We start from the raw sequence: 17066 nt of genomic DNA, 5'->3' as shown, positions 1-17066 counted from the left end.
CTAACTGTTGCTTCCTGACCTGCATACAAATTTCTCAAGAGGCAGATCAGGTGGTCTGGTATTCCCATCTCTTTCAGAATTTTCCACAGTTTATTGTGATCCACACAGTCAAAGGCTTTGGCATAGTCAATAAAGCAGAAAATAGATGTTTTTCTGGAACTCTCTTGCTTTTTCCATGATCCAGTGGATGTTGGCAATTTGATCTCTGGTTCCTCTGCCTTTTCTAAAACCAGCTTGAACATCAGGAAGTTCACAATTCACATATTGCTGAAGCCTGTCTTGGAGAATTTTGAGCATTACTTTACTAGCGTGTGAGATGACTGCAATTGTGCAGTAGTTTGAGCATTCTTTGGCATTGCCTTTCTGTGGGATTGGAATGAAAACTGACCTTTTGCAGTCCTGTGGCCACTGCTGAGTTTTCCAAATTTGCTGGCATATTGAGTGAAGCACTTTCAGTTTGGTTAGTTTTCTGTAATTGTGTCTTCCCTCATAGCTCAGTTGGTAAAGAATCTGCCTGCAATGCAGGAGACCTGGGTTTGATTCCTGGGTTGGGAAGATCCCCTGAAGAAGGACATGGCAACCCACTCCAGTATTCTTGCCTGGAGAATCCCATGGACTGAGGAGCCTGGCGGGCTACTGTGCAAGGGGTCACAAGAGTTAGACACAATTTAGCGACTAAACCACCACCACCAAAGACTGTGACATCTGTCTCATTCATCACTTCATCCCTAGAAACTGTCGTGACGTTGAAAGCACCTATCGTGAATTGATAGGAATAGCTCCTAGAACAATGCAGAATCCCAATTACATGATGGGGAAAAGCACAAAAGCACATGGGAATTGTTCAAACAGATCCCAGCAAATCTGGACTGTCTAAAAGGATCAAAGCAGATAGTTTAGAACTAAAAGACACACCTGAGGGCATGGGGGAAGGTGGCAACTATTCTGGGGCAAAGAACCAGGCTGGGCTGGAGAAGCATTTATTTCTGGTTCACGCCTTTCATACTTGCAGATTGATGAGTTACTTAAATATCTTATTTTGTTCTCCTACACAAGAAATATCAAATTTCTTTTATATTAAAAAAAAAAACTCAATATTAGGATCCTATCAGGTAAACACCTATCTTTTATTTCCTCCCCTTGTCTTCTACAATCTGGTGTTATTATGATTGTTTGGTGGCTGAAAGAATGAGGTTTAAATCCTCTTTGCTACCCAGTTCTATTAAAGAAATACATTCCAATTAGCACTTTAAATGATGATTTAAATTATCTATGCATTTTATTCAGGACATCATTTTCCCCATAATTTTAGAAAATATAGTACAGGGAACTCTACTCAATAGTCTTATATGGCAAAAGAATTTGAAATATATATATGTATATGTAGAACAAAATCTCTTTGCTATACACCAGAAACTAACATAACATTATAAATCATATATATGCCAATATAAAAAATATTATCCCTTTAAAAAAAGAAGAAAATAGATGGATATTTGTATTGAGAATCCTATCAGTGTTTTGATATCTTAGTTCATATGATTATAACCAGTGTATCAACTTACTGTAAAAAGAACTGCACTTAATTGATTCCTGGTTCAACGAGTGTGGAAACAAAAATTGATTATAGTTCATTTAGATTTCTGTTTTACAGACTCACTGCCATTAGGAAAGATGGTATTGAAAGACTTCATCAGCTAATTTAATGGTGTAATTGGCAATCCAAGTGACAGACTTGGTTTTCCTTTTCTCACAGTCATAATTCCTCTTCTTAGCACTGCAACTTCTCAATGTTAAATGAAGACAAATATTATACAACACACAGACTCTGACTCTCACTAAGTCCAAAATAGTTCATCTTCAAGTATTTGTAAACTGAAGTGCATTCTGAGAGAAAGTTATCTAATCTGTGCTTTAACCCATTACAGGGGCCCTGCTGTCTTTAATCCTGAATAGGTTCCATCTTCTTTCATATTTGGAAAGTACCAGGCAGTTGGAATCTTTCAGTGGTGCTACCTCCAGCTCACCCCTAATACTCAAACCATGCGCAAATTTGTTGATTCTTTTCAGTGTCCTAGTAGTTTGTCTTCCTCTCTTCCTCCATAGTGAATTGACTAGTTCAGTGTTTTTTGTCTTTATTTGGAGCTATTACCATATGCTTCTTACCAGATTTCCTATCTGCAGCCTACTCCCGATACACAGACTTATCTTTCTAAAATAGAAACATATGTTATAGCCACTGAAAACTTTCAGTTCTTGCCTATGACTTGCTTAAAAAAAAAAAAAAAAAAAAAAAAACCTTTTTATTTTATATTGGAGTATAGCCAGTCAACAATGTTGAGATAATTTCAGATGGACAACAAAGGGACTCAGCCTTACATGTACATATACATATACACATACATATACACATACATGTTTCCATTCTCCCCCAAACTCCCCTCCCATCCAGGCTGCCACATAACATTGAGCAGAGTTCCCTGTGCTATACAGTTGTACCTTGTTGGTTATCCATTTAAAATATACCAGTGTGTACATGTCGATCTCAAACTCCCTAACTATCCCTTCCCTGCGAGTCTGTTTCTGTTTTGTAAATAAGTTAATTTGTATCATTTCTTTTTAGATTCCACATATATCATATGATATGTCTCCTTCTCTGTCTGACTTCATTCACTCAGTGTAGCAATTTCTAGGTCCATCCATGTTGCTGCAAATGTCATTATTTCATTCTTTTTCATGGCTGAGTAATATTTCACGCATATTGCTCTTTGAAAGAGTAAGCAAGTTGCCACCTTTCTTGGTAGTTTAAGCTGTAACTTCCTGAATGCTGTTCTCACAGCAGACCATTTGCCAGCTAGTCTCTAAGACAGCAAGCTTTCTTTCCACCCTTGCCTTTATTTACTCCCACAAACTAGAATACTCTTTCTTCTACTCAGATTCCTTTTCATCACTCAATGCTCTTCTCAACCACCTTGTCCATTCAATACTTTTCTTTGAGTTTTCTAATCCAAACTCATGACACATTTCATGGGCATTCTAATTGTCTTAATTGTCCAATACTAAAAATAACATCTGGCCTATAAATCATGTTCAGTTAATGTTTTAATGAAATAATTTTCTCAATCTTCTGTCATGGAAAATGATAAGCTCTAACTCACAGTCTCTGGTATGATCCTTCGTAAATCTAAACTTTAAACTACTGCTAGAATTACTTAGCTAAGACTTAAATGAGCTTGTCATTTCAATTATTATATGATGACTCTCTGTTATTCATCCAAGTAGGTAAATATTCATGGAGGATCTAGGATAGGATAGGCACTGAGAATAAAATGTGAGCAGAGTGAATATCATCCTGTCTTCATGGAGATGACAGTCCAGAGAAAGATCCAAATACACACACTTACACATACAAAGTACAAATTAATTCTAACCACCTCGAGGAAAGTACAAGATATACAAGAGAGTACAAGAGATCTCAACCTACCTTATTTGTCATTTAATCTCTAGCATCTTAAAAATTACCAGAGTTACAGCCAAAGCTTATTACAAGTATAATGAACCAGAATGGACTTTTTCCTGCTTTGCTGTTATATAACATCAAACAAAAGTCAGGGAAAACTATCAAGAGGCCAATTCATCTTACTCAGCTTATCTTTTTAGTTCAGCAGAGGTGAAAAGTTTTAAGTCTTCTACATAAAAAATTCCTTATCTATTACATGAATCTTCTACTTAAATATATGTAGAAAATGTGGGGAAAGATAGAACAGAAATAAGTAAGGAGAAGCTAGAAAAAGAATAATAAAAATGAGAGGAGGAAAATATGTGTAAAATTATAAAAAGAAGAAGAAAATTGGAGTGGACATACCAGAAATTGTGTTTTCCTATGTGTCTCCACACACGTTAAACTCTTCACTCAGTACCTGGCATTCTTTTCTATTTCTCTGTCAACACTGACGAGCTAAACTGATTTTCGTGTATTGAAATTGTTTTAAAAATATGATTTTTTAATGTTTTTTATAGTTAGAGATACAATAAACATGTCTTAGTGTTTTTTATGACCAGATAAATAAATTTCTATTCTACCAAAATGTTTATGGGTCATATTATCTCTATTGAAACTACTCATGTCTATTGTGTAGTGTGAAAGGATTCACAGATAACACAGAAACAAATGAATGTATCTCTGTTCTAATAAAAATTTATTTACAAAAACAGATATCCCACCTATGAGATATAATTTGCCAGCCCCTACCTTGGAGTAAAATGTACTATTCAACATACACACATACATTTGTGCAAAGTGCCTCATGTATGTTTGAATTATTTAATGTGTCTTTCATATGGATCAGGGCATAAATTATTCTAGGGTTCAGTCTGCATTAAATTATTTATACAATATGAAGCATATTTTAAGTATACTGTAATATTCATCCTTTACTTTTTATGAGACAGTATCTGATTTATATATACATTAATCTTTGCTTTTTATGATCCTCAATTTTGTTTTTTATAATTATTCTTTATAATAATACTGCCTTAACGCAAATAGCAAGCTTGATATACTTGTGCATGTATGTGTATTATTAATATTCTTAATCACTTCCCCCTCTATAGTTCATGTAACTTTAACTGTGAATGTCATTCTGTAGAAGCATATCTAGTCGTCTAATCCTTCAAATTTATTTTTTCAATCATTAAAAGTTATGCCTTATAGGTAGGGCTAATAATAACCTTTTTTCCTATAGAAATGTATTAATACCACTGGGTAGTAATTGACCTCCCCTCCCTAGGAGACAATGCAGACATTTCCAGGGGAGTTACCTTAATAGAAAATGTCTTTAGGCCTCTTTTTCCAAATCAAAGACTTTAAGAGGAAACATGCTCTTAATTTATTGTCTGAAGAAGGGCAATGGCTGACCCATCACTCAGGCCCTGTCAATTTTCTCAATTGCGAATACAATCGGAAGCCAGCAGATGCTCTCTTACCTTTCCTTTTGCCCAACTTAGTATGCAGTTTCCATGGCTCAGTTACCTCGGCTCTGTCACTGGTGTACAAGGCAGGACTAGAAGCCAAGCAAAGGCACCTTAAAGACAGTAAAGACGACTGGAGATTTATAGAATGAAAGTCAAAACTGTGTACCGCGGAAAAGAGAAAGGGAGTTCCACTTTCCCATCTACGGGAACAGGCACAGAGCCAAATTAATTTCTTCTGAACTTGAGGTTTGTGTTACATGGTCCTTAAGTCTGAGCTCACAGAAATGAGGCTGACAGCTAAATTACAGGCAAAAGTCACGGTTAAGAACCGATCTCATAGCCTTTACTCACCCGTCTAGATATGAGCTCTTTCTGTGTTTGAAATGTTCATCTGATCCTGCCAGCTTTACCCAGGTGAAATTCCAGGTGAAGCCTGAGAAATCAATAGAAGAATTGTTAAGCAGACAGGATCCAGGAAGGCAGGAAAGCAAGGTGGGGCTTAGGGCCCCTGGAAAGACAGCAGGCTTGAATTGGGCCTTTGATAATACATCAATTAGGCCTGACTAGCAGGACAGGCAACAACATTCTCATCCTGAATTTGTAGATTCAGCTATGTTTCCTCAAACCACAAAGTGAAGGAACACAGGCAGCCTTTTCTTCGGTTATGACAAATACCTGGCTGATCAAGTTAAATGTATATTTATGTATTATATATCTTTATATATTTACAGAGATATATATCTTCATGTATATGGGGCTTCCCTGGTGCCTCAGTGGTAAGAAATCCGCCTGCCAATCCAGGAGACGCAAGTAAGTGCAATCCCTGAGTCGGGAAGATCCCATGGAGAAGGAAATGGCAAGCCACTCCAATATTTGCCCAGGAAATCGCATGGACAAAGGAGCCTGGTGGGCCACAGTCCATGGGGTCACAAGAGTCAGACACGACTAAAGCAACTGAGCATGCACCATTTATAGATATATAGAGAGATAATGTATGAATATATTATCTATAAATAGTTATATATATATATATACACACACACACACAAGAATGACATGGCCTAGCAATCTCCAAGTTTAGCAATCATACTTAAGTGTACTACCATTATTTCAGCTTTTAAATTTCCTTTCTGCTTACATCCTTAGCAAGAATACCAGTTTAGTAACGTCAGTTAAATTTGAATTTCAGTTAAATAATGAATAATGCTGTAGAAGTATATACCGTCTGCACCAGCTGGGACATATATTCATTTTTGTCTGAAATTCATATTTAATTGGGCATTTGCATTTTACCTGGCAGCTCTAGTTCTTAGTAAAGCATGGAAGATGGAAAGGGGTGATGTTTTTATGGAAATATTAATTACTGGATGGATAAATTGGCACTGAAGTGTTCCATGCTGTGGTTCATTAAAGATCAAATGAGACCAGTTTATTTTTCTCTTATATAGACACACATAATTAATTCAGAGTAACAGGGGAAGGTCAGTCTGAAATGGTAAGATATTTTAAAGTAAATGATACAATTTAAGAAAAGGAGTCTTCCAGAGTGAAGTTAACCACCAGGAACTCAAAAATATTTATTGAAAGAATTATGTAAGATAAATTGTTCATTATCATACAGTTGGCATGACTGTTAATTAATTACAATTGAGGCTGATAGAGTAAATTTATTCCCTTGAAGAAAACAGATAATTGTCATTTAAGGCCTCTGGAGGGTTAGACAGCAACACAGAAAGGAAGAAATAATAAAGATTATTGGACAAAGATTAAAGGAAAAAACTCTCTTCTTGAAATAAACCCACCAGATAATAGCACTTTATTGGATGCTTACTATTGTTCATATGTTTGGGTTGCACATTTTTGCCAAACAGTTTACATAAATCAGCTCATTTTCTCTTTTAATGCCTACAGTATATCTCTATGAGAAAGATACTCCTATGGTCTCCATTTTCTAGATAAGGAAATCAGGGTTTAAGACTGATTAAGCAAATTGCACAAAGGCAAGTCAGAGTCCTTAATCCAGATTGTACTAATACCGTAAAATTCCATACTCCTAGTCATGAAGTGATATCAACTCCAACAAGTCAAAGACCAATCTGATGTGTATTTAAACATAGGAAATATGTTAGAATATAATAATAAGTAACCCAAGGTTGAAAGACTCAGAAATCAGAAGACATACAATCATATAAAACATAAATAAGGAAAACAAACTAATAACTTGTCCATCTGTTTTTGGACTTAATTGGATCGGACTCTGACCATACGGTGGCTAGAATCTGTGCTTGGGCTGGGAAGGATGCTACTGTGGAGGGCTTATAACAGCCCTGAAGTGAATCAGCTATAACCTGATCTGGACAGGTGTACTTTACTAATACATACAAGTGATTCGTCAGGCTGCCATATGTTGGGGATATTCATTGAGACACAGAGCTGAATGTGCAAGGAATGGAACTGTTGTCATTAATTACCACTATAGAAATTGGCTTCCACTTTGGGTGGCTACGAAGGACAGGGCATTGATAGAGCCCATGTTAGGAAAACATCCTTTTGTAAAAATGGAATATTTCATTGAAGTTGCTAATGGCTCGATCAGCTCTACAGCATAAAGGGAAAATAAAAATTCGAATATCCAAAAGGATCAAGACAGGACAGAAATAAATAACTAAATGTCATAGTGTATCTTTTATCAAGTGCTAAATTGCTTTGAAGTTAAACATGTTCATGCCTTGAATGAATTTTAGCTCTCAAGAATTAGGAAGTCACAGAACAGCACAGTTGCCTTCCACTCCTGGGTTCAAAACTATTGAGAGAAAGGTACAGAGATCAGAGAGATGGATACTAAAATATAGGCTTTCTTATAATAAATTTCTGATTGGAAAGTATGACTTGTCTTATATGTATGGCCACCCCAGGCCTCCTCTACGTCACCTTTAAATTGCACAAATGTCCTGAGTCAGTAACAGTGCAGCTCTGGGCAGTCACAGGCCTGATCTTGCAGGTTTGTAACACAGAGGAGTAGAGAATTAATACTTCCCGCAGGTAAGCTGCATCCAAAAGTGAAAGAGGGAGAAGGCATACCGTAAGGAGGAGGTAAGCAGTTTTTCCTGACTTCATCAACACACCGCTCATCTTCCCTGGGGACACTGAGTGAGCGGCTGGGAAGAGGCCAGCAGTGACCCTGGAGAGGAAAACAAAAGCAGATTCTTCCAAAATATGGACTTTCTCCATCCTATTCAAGTTGAAGCATCACTTGCTGAATTCACTTAGCAACTTCTAAGAGACTCAAAGAAACTGGATACTCTGGAATCAAGATTTTATACTATTTGAATTTTACAGTAAAATTAACTATAACAGGAACATTTATTTAATACTTATGATATGCCAGGCCCTGTTCCAAACTCTGTACATACATACATTCATTTAATCCTTCAAATTCTTCTAAAAAGAGAGATTCACTATGACCCACAAGTTACAGTTGGGAAGACTGAGACACATGGAAGCTAAAAGTAGTCCTGCAGAGACTTCCCTGGTGGCCCAGCGGTTAAGACTTGACTTTCCAATGAAGGCAGTGGGCATGGCTTCAATCCCTGGTCAGCAACTAAGATCCCACATACTGCATGGTGTGGCAAAAAATAAATACACAAATAAAATAAAACATTTATTTAAAAAATAGCCCTCCACATTTTTGCTGGTGGTCTTTTTATTGTAAGTCCTTTCCACCTGTGGTAGAGACACAGGACATTTTAGCATACTTTTCTGTATATTTTCTTTAGGCAGTACAACTTTGATTGTTGGCTCAAATGCCACATTCTACACAGAATTGGATAACCCTTGGATTTTTTTTAAACCAAGCAACTTCTTTCCCTGGTCCTTGCTTATACTTTCCCCTAGATGCTTCAATTGTTAAAACTTTCTCAATAGAGAGGCTATATGTCTGCCTTCCTTCTAATCGTTTCTTTATTTGCCCATCTAACATTTCTAGGTTTCTTCTTCTTCTCAGGCATCTGCTCCGGTCATCTGCAAACTTCTCAGGTGAATCATGACCCCTAACAACCCATAAGACAATATGAAGCCAGTCTTTCTCTGCCTACAAGGCATGACACCAGTTCCACTGTGTTTAAAACTAAGGCCCATTTATTTGAAAGTTACCCGACCTGTCCTTCCACTGGGTCCACCTGAGTCTTTAAATACACATGTTTTAAAAATCTAAGTGTACTTGCTTCCTGAATTTTTTTCTCGGTGTCACCTTCATTTGTTCAAGTCTCTGTTATTTGCACTTCATTTGCTATCTGCTGCCCCTATTCTGTTACGAAGTTCCTGATGCCAACTTTGGTCTTTAGCTTTTCCTTCTTAGTTTGGCTCATGCCTATCTGCAGACTGGACACTTGGGGCAAAGCTATTGAGATGTAAAGGTATCAAATCACAGGAGAAGGCAAGTGAGTCCCAATGACCTCTAACTTCATGTAAAATGATTTAGGTCATACATTAGAAGCCTTGAATATAATTAGTTGGGCATCTTGAAAAATTCTGGGACAACTAACTTCCAAACTGTTAGCAATTTAAGAAGGCTGAATTTTTAAAAGCCTTGTTGAATGACAGTGAATGTTTATTTGAAATTCAGTTCAGTTAAGTTCAGTTCAGTTGCTCAGTCGTGTCTGACTCTTTTCAACCCCATGGACTGCAGCATACCAGGCCTCCCTGTCCATTACCAACTCCCGGATTTTACTGAAACTCATGTCATGTTCATTGAGTCAATGATGCCATCCAACCCTTTCATCCTTTGTCGTCCCCTCCTCCTCCTGCCTTCAATCTTTCCCAGCATCAGGGTTTTTTCCAATGAGTCAGTTCTTCATGTCAGGTGGCCAAAGTATTGGAGTTTCAGCTTCAACATCAGTCCTTTCAAAGAACATTTAGGACTGATTTCCTTTAGGATGGACTGGTTGGACCTCCTTGCAGCCCAAGGGACTCTCAAGAGTCTTCTCCAACACCACGTTTCAAAAGCATTTTTTCTTCGGCACTCAGCTTTCTTTATAGTCCAACTCTCACATTCACACATAACTACTGGAAAAACCATGGTGTTGACTACATGGACCTCTGTTGGCAAAGTAATGTCTCTGCTTTTTAATATGCTGTCTAGGTTAGTCATAATTTTTCTCCCAAGGAGTAATTTGAAATTAGTACAGAGTAATTTAGAGTAGCTCTGTTATTGCTTATCAGCCCTAGGAACCATAGAAAAAGAACTAAGAAAGTGGTAGCTCAAGATTGGCCACAAGAGGATGTGGCAAAAAAGGCTAGGGGTGTGGGTGAAGCAGTCCAGCAGGCTGGACGAAACTGCCACCATGGAAGGCCTGCTGCGTGCTGGGGGAAGGGCACTGAAACCGCGCCAGGTGCAGGCTGTCTATCTGCCCATAATGAGGAGAAAGAAAGGATCCTGGGAAGACAATCTGCACCACTTCTTGAGATTGATATACTTACTATGCATTAATAAACAGGATGCCTGAGGCAAAACAGTCAGGTAGAGGTTTGGGTAACCTTGTTTAAATTTCTGAGTTTTCCCTAAATAAACTGAGTAACAACACAGGTGATGGAGGAAGATGGGGGCTTGGAAGTGGGATGCAATTCTGAAACAAACTCCTCTTTCTTCATTCTCCAGCACTTCTTGAATCTTCTTTCTACTTTCTTTGTAATCGACTTAGAAGATTAATAAGTCTTTTGAATGTATTGAAAGTAGAATTGATTAAATCTTGAAAATCATCTTGAAATTTTAAAACATCACTTATTCCTTATTGCTGTTCAGTGTTGCATTATCTATTGCTATGTACAAATACCAACACTTAGTGACTTAGAATGATCAATTTTGTTTCCAAATGTGCAGTTTAGGCAGGGCTCAGTGATGGCATCTTGACTCTGATCTACTCATCCTCAGCTGTGTGGCTCCACGCCTGGGTCTGGAATCATCTAAATATATGTTCAATCCCATGTCTGTCAGTCAGTGCTGGCTGTTGATGGGACCTCATCTGGGATTGTCAACCAGAGCACCTACACATGGCCTCCATGTGCCTGCGCTTCTGACAACATGGAGTTTTAGGGTGAGCATTCCAAAAGAGAGAGAGATGGAAAAGAGCCAGATAAAAGATGTGTCACTTTTTGTGACTAAGCCTCAGAAGCATCACTTCCTCTGCATTTTATTAATTGGGGCAGTCATGAAGGGCAGTCATCTGACCCATTTTCAGTCATTTTCAATCATGAAAATGGGTCAGATGACCTCCAAAGTGCCTAAGCATTTTTTGTCTACTGTCAGAAGTACAGGATGACTCCCTAAATCTCATGGTTTTGTACTTTGATTCACATCATTTATTCCCTACTTCCAGCTCAATCATCAAGCCTGATCATCCATCCAGGTTCAAAAGAGAAGAGAATTAGACATGATATGTCATTTGTACCACATTCTTTTCATCCAGGCAGTCCCAAAGGTCTGCCAAGTTTCAAAGGGAAGGGAAGTAGACTCTTCTTCTTGACGGGAGAGCAGTAAAGGGCAAAATGCTGGCCCTGGGAATATTGCTTTGGCCATTTCTGGAAAATAAAGTTCACCACATTTAGCAAACTTCAAAAAAAAAAAAATGAAAACATCCAACTTAATTGAGGTACAGAGAAAAGAAAGTCAAAAAAACTTTCTCAAGTGGAAGCAGAGAGATAGGTATTGTTACCTTTCTTCTGCCAACCACAGATTTCCTGGGGGTTCACATCAATGGGAATTTTATCCTAGCAGTCAAAGGCATGATTTGACCCTAGAATTTTTATGGGTGAATCTTAGAGCAGAATCTGAGGAGTTAAGTAAAATGCTCTTCTGCTCAAAGCTTATTTTAGAACTAAGTAATGGATGAATCACTAAATAGCTTATGGTTATGTTTTTATTGATATGTGACTCACCATGTGCTCCTATCTTTCAGGCAAAAATAATGTCTTTCCATGTAGGTGATTTGCTTTATTAGACCTCATGGGGGTAAAGAGCTCTTTGCTTTATGTTTTACTCTGACACAGTAATGGTCCTTGTCCTGCTCTTGAGAAGTGACTAAGATCCTCACTTGGGAAGATGCATTAACTTTTCAAGCTATATAAATTCCATTTATGAAATTATGTCTACCAGGCATTATTATCTGAAAGAGTTAATGCTCTTTCTCAGCATATGGAATTTACTGCTGAGACCCAGGCCCTCCAGTACACACAGGGTATCACAAAAAGAATCCATTCTGCGAAGTTGTGCCAAAGATCAGGAAAATGGAGGTCAGATGAGTGCTTAAGTAATTTTTGTCCACTGTCAGAAGTACAGGATGACTCCCTACATCTCATGGTTTTGTACTTTGATTCACATCATTTCTTCCCTGCTGAGAGAAACCTAGTTCCTGCTCAATAATAATCACATCCACTGAAAGCCTTTCCATACTTTACCAAGTTTATAATTACTGTGAGTCTATCAACAGTAATTTGATGAACTCAACATCAAATTTAATTCATATATATTCAATATTCGGAGAAGGCAATGGAAACCCACTCCAGTACTCTTGCCTGGAAATTCCATGGGCGGAGGAGCCTAGTGGGCTGCAGTCCATGGGGTCACAAAGAGTCGGACACAACTGAGTGACTTCAATTTCACTTTTCACTTTTCACTTTCATGCACTGGAGAAGGAAATGGCAACCTACTCCAGTGTTCTTGCATGGATAATCCCAGGGACGGTGGAGCCTGGTGGGCTGCCGTCTATGGGGCTGCACAGAGTCAGACACGACTGAAGCGACTTAGCAGCAGCAGCATATTCAATATTTATCATCTTTTTAGCATAACACAATATGCTAAATTATTCTTTATTTTCCTTTCCCATTGGAGACATCAATAATCTTTGTTCCTCTGTTACCCCAAATAATCCCTGCCAGATAGAACTGAATTCATGTTAGAATCCCCAAGCACCTTTTTGAAAATACCAACCCCTGAAATTCATCCTAAACCAGTTAAATCAGAATCTCTGGAAGAAAATCCAAGTATCAGGTCATCACTATTTTTTTTAAAACTTTCCTGGGTAATCCAATGGTCAGCCAAAATGGAGGACCACAAACATAGTGGATATTCAATGGTGTTTTCCTGAATGGCATTTGTCTATTGAGTACCAAGTTCCCATTATAGATCCTTGAAGTATCTTCATTCTACAAAATATAAGATTCCTAGTTAATGTGGTAAGTACTTTCCTTTTTCTCCAGCTAGAATAAAGTAGGAACTGCATATACAAATATATTTCAAGTTATTCAACACAAAGAGTTGAATGAAAATTATTTCTTTCCTAGAGTATAAAATTTTAGGTAACAACTTAACCTGATACAGAAAAAGATATTAAAGATTCTCCAGATGTTATCATGGGCAACATGTGGTTAGTTATAAAATAGAATAACCTAGACTATGGTATTCAAATGTGTTCAGGGGAAATGTTTAAGCTAAATTCCATGATTTGTATACAGTTGACCCTTGAACAATGCAGGGTTGAACTGTAAATGTCCACTTACAGGAGGATACTTTTCAACAGTAAATATCATAGTATTACAGGGTCCCTCGATTCAATTTGTGGATGTGGAATGAACCACAGAGGACAGTTATAAATTATACATGGATCAAAGCCCCCATGTTGTTCAAGGGTTAATTTGTATTTTTACATAGTTCAAATATGCCATATACCATAATTTAACATATTGGTAATTACCAAAATATTAAGATATGTTGGTTATTAAAATTACTTTTGCAGAACTTCTGACATACATATACATGTACACATGCATACACACAAATGTGGAAATCAGACTTGCTTCAGTCTGCTCACATAAAACCGCATGAGTTCATTATTAAAGCATATGAGTGCTACTCTCAACCATATGCTGGCAAGATTTAGGAGCTCTAGCTTACAGGTTGTATTTCTCGCAGCAAAAAAAAAGGAAAAAAACAGTTGTCAGTTGCGAAATAACAATTCATAATATATCACATTATAATAGTTTAATGTCATAGATCACTTAATGCATTTATATTTTAGGCACTCCTTTTCAGACTTTCACATTATATGGAATGCAAACATTATTAAATATTATAAGTGATACAGTTTTGACCTTAACATACCAAATACTGCTCCTTCATGCTTCTGGACCAGTTCAGTTGAGAAGTACCTGATGTTTTAAAGTAATCATTTTAAACAATGGTTTTATGACTTCTTTTATGAATTCAGTGTATACAACTAAAGATGTATTAAATAAATTGTATGCAGATGCTAAAGTACAGCAATTCTCACCAGATTGAAACTTACAGTGTGCAGTTAGTATTTCAATAAGGCTCTCTAGTGTGTGTGTAACTGTTGTCCCAGAAAACCAAACATTCCTGTTAGTAAAACAGAATTTTTTTTAGCTACATCTCAGGGAGGATGGGAAATGTCAGCAACATATACATTAATGCTGAAAATCATGTTTGAAACTAGAGCCAACAGAGTTCTTTCAAACCTATCAGACTGAGAGTATAATGTCTGTCACTTGCATATTGTGAAATCACTACACCTCAAAACCTCCGACTTGTGTGCAAGAGGGACAGTGGAAGACTTCTCTGCTTGTCCATATTCTCCTTGCCATATTTTCTAAGGATGTCAACTCTTAGGGATCCTAGTTCATTTTTAGTGAACCCTTAAAAGAGTAGGCTAATAATTAGGAAAAATAATACTATCATGTTAATGCTCTGCAGCCACATCAACCCAAAATTCTCCTGTCGTTTCAAGTGGCAGGAGGGGAAAGGAAAACAGGAGCTGAATTTAGTATTTATTTTTTTTAAAAAATGTACTCTTATTTATTCGGCTGTGCCAGGTCTTGGTTGCAGCACACAGATCTTTTAGTTGGGGCATTTGGGATTTAGTTCCCTGACTAGAGATAGAACCAGGGTCCCCTGCATTGGGAGCATGGAGTCTTAGCCACTGCACCACCAGGAAAGTCTCCCAATTCACTATTTCTTGTCAGAAATAAGGTTTGGCATCAAAATGTCTCAAGTTTGGCTTCACTCTGAGGGCTATTGGGTTTAAATGCCTTTTTACTGAGGACCTGGGTAGTTTTCTAGTTTAGCATAGAGGACTACTCTGTAAAACTCCTGGAAGCATCACAGGAAATTTTAGGAAACGAGGAAAGCTATACTTAACCAGAAGCTGCCTCCACATGTCGCAGGTAGAATGAAAGGAATTCTGCAGAAAGACCCTTGGGGGATTTGGTGGAAGGCTTCTGTCTCCTTTCCAAAAGAAAAAAAAAAAAGCATGCTGGGGGTAACAGATCATTTCGGAGGATAAGGCAAAGAGCTGCAGGATTTGGTTTTGGTTCCCAAGGGATTAGGCAGTGGCACTGCCTTTTCTGCTTTTTGTTGGAGCAGCAGAACTCAGACCTCTGCCCTCTGAACTCAGACTACCTGGGGCATCCCTGCAGGGTCACATGGCTGTGTCCATGTGCTGAGCACGGGACTCAACCTCTCACTGCCTATATGCCTCCTATGAAAACAGAGCATTCACCATAGCTATGTTGCAAGGGTTTAATGAATTAATACTCATAAATTACATAGAACAGAACCTAGCACAAGTAAGTCCTCAGTTAACAATTTTTTAGAATATTAGCTCAAAATAGTTCTAAATTAATACCTAGTTAGTGATGTCCTCCAGCCTCTATGCTTATTCAGCCTTGTCTTTGATATTTCACCAGTGACTTCTATAAAATGTATTTTACATTTTTAGACCTGAAAGACAAACTATAAATAAGTTGTGTAGACCACAAATCTGTAATTAAGTTTGTTCCTCTTCTTAGAGAAAGTCAGTCAATTGTGGTTAAAATCATGACAAAAACATTTCTTCCTTAGAATAAGCATCTCTCCTTCGGCTTTTTTTTCCAGGAAAACACAGACCTGAATGAGCTGTTGAATTCTCTGAAGTACCGATGTGAAAGTCTCAGCTTTTAATTCTCCAGTACATATCCCTTCATGAGCGTCACCAGAGCCTAGCTCTGTAGGATGTGCAGCAAACATCTCTCATTTTGGGGATCTGTGTCTTTGGTTTCCTAGTAACAAAGAAGACCCCGCACACTAATGTCCTATCCATTTGTAACATTGTGACAGCAAAGCCAACAGCTGTAAAGTCACCCAGTGATGTAAACTGAAAAATATTTGCCAAAATTGGCAAAAGATAAGCTACTCAAGGCAGTCCTTTTGAAAAAGTAAAATACATCTATAAAACATGATTATCTATCTGTTGCTTTAAAGGACATAGTGTATTTTTCCATTATTTGGAAGGATCCTCAAAAGCAAAATGAAGTCAATATTTGGGATTTCATTGGATATTTTACTTAATGAAACGATCGCTTTCCATGTATTGTGTTATGTGCTAAATATAGTGTAGGGAACAACACAGACATAAATCCTAATTTATAGAACTTAATCTAAGCACTCTGTTTCAGATTTAAGGTACTTTAGAATTACTCAGGAAGCTTGTTTAAATGTTGTTCTCAGGACTTGGATTCTGATTCGCATCATCTGGGAGAAGCCCCTAAAGCTGCATTTTTCAAAGGTGCCCCACATAACAGTGATGCAGATCACCCACCAACCACATACTGAAAACTGGAGCAGAGGATGATCCAGGCAAATCTTGTTAAGAAAATAAGAGTTGTGATTAACATTTTTACAGTAGTGATTTATGATGAAGGACACAGAAGATAAGTGTCAGCCTACCACATCCTCTTGCAAGCTCAGACACAGTGTATCTGTAAATGGGGGGGAAAAAAGAGTCATTTTACAGGGAAATTTTGCACAGGATGCAAGCTTTGTCGGTATTCAGACTCCTGATGCCCCATCTTCCAGCTGTGACCAAGCCTCTCAGGACTCAGTATGTGCTCAGCCTCTCTCAAGCCAACTGAATCAACATAAGCTATATTTACCACAAGTGAAAGACTATCAATGCTTGAGATAGCAGCAGGGAATTCTGACATCTGGTAGCACCAGATGATTAAGAAAGGCATTTGGCAAATCCAAATAGGTGAAACTTAGGAAA

General features: G+C 37.7%; 1 long non-coding RNA gene across 1 annotated transcript; it reads left to right on the top strand.

Moving 5' to 3' along the window:
- The first annotated feature begins 5705 nt into the window (after window positions 1-5705).
- Window positions 5706-16254, top strand: LOC147370955 (uncharacterized). The gene is made up of 2 exons (XR_015166041.1): window positions 5706-5784; window positions 15917-16254. It is a non-coding gene; the product is annotated as an uncharacterized LOC147370955 (long non-coding RNA).
- Window positions 16255-17066: the final 812 nt, after the last annotated feature.

Source organism: Bos grunniens, chromosome 6 (assembly GCF_055505025.1).
Source record: "Bos grunniens cultivar Pamir isolate PY7600 chromosome 6, Bosgru_T2T1.0, whole genome shotgun sequence".
NCBI lineage: Eukaryota > Metazoa > Chordata > Mammalia > Artiodactyla > Bovidae > Bos > Bos grunniens.
This window is presented reverse-complemented; position numbering and strand designations above follow the sequence as displayed.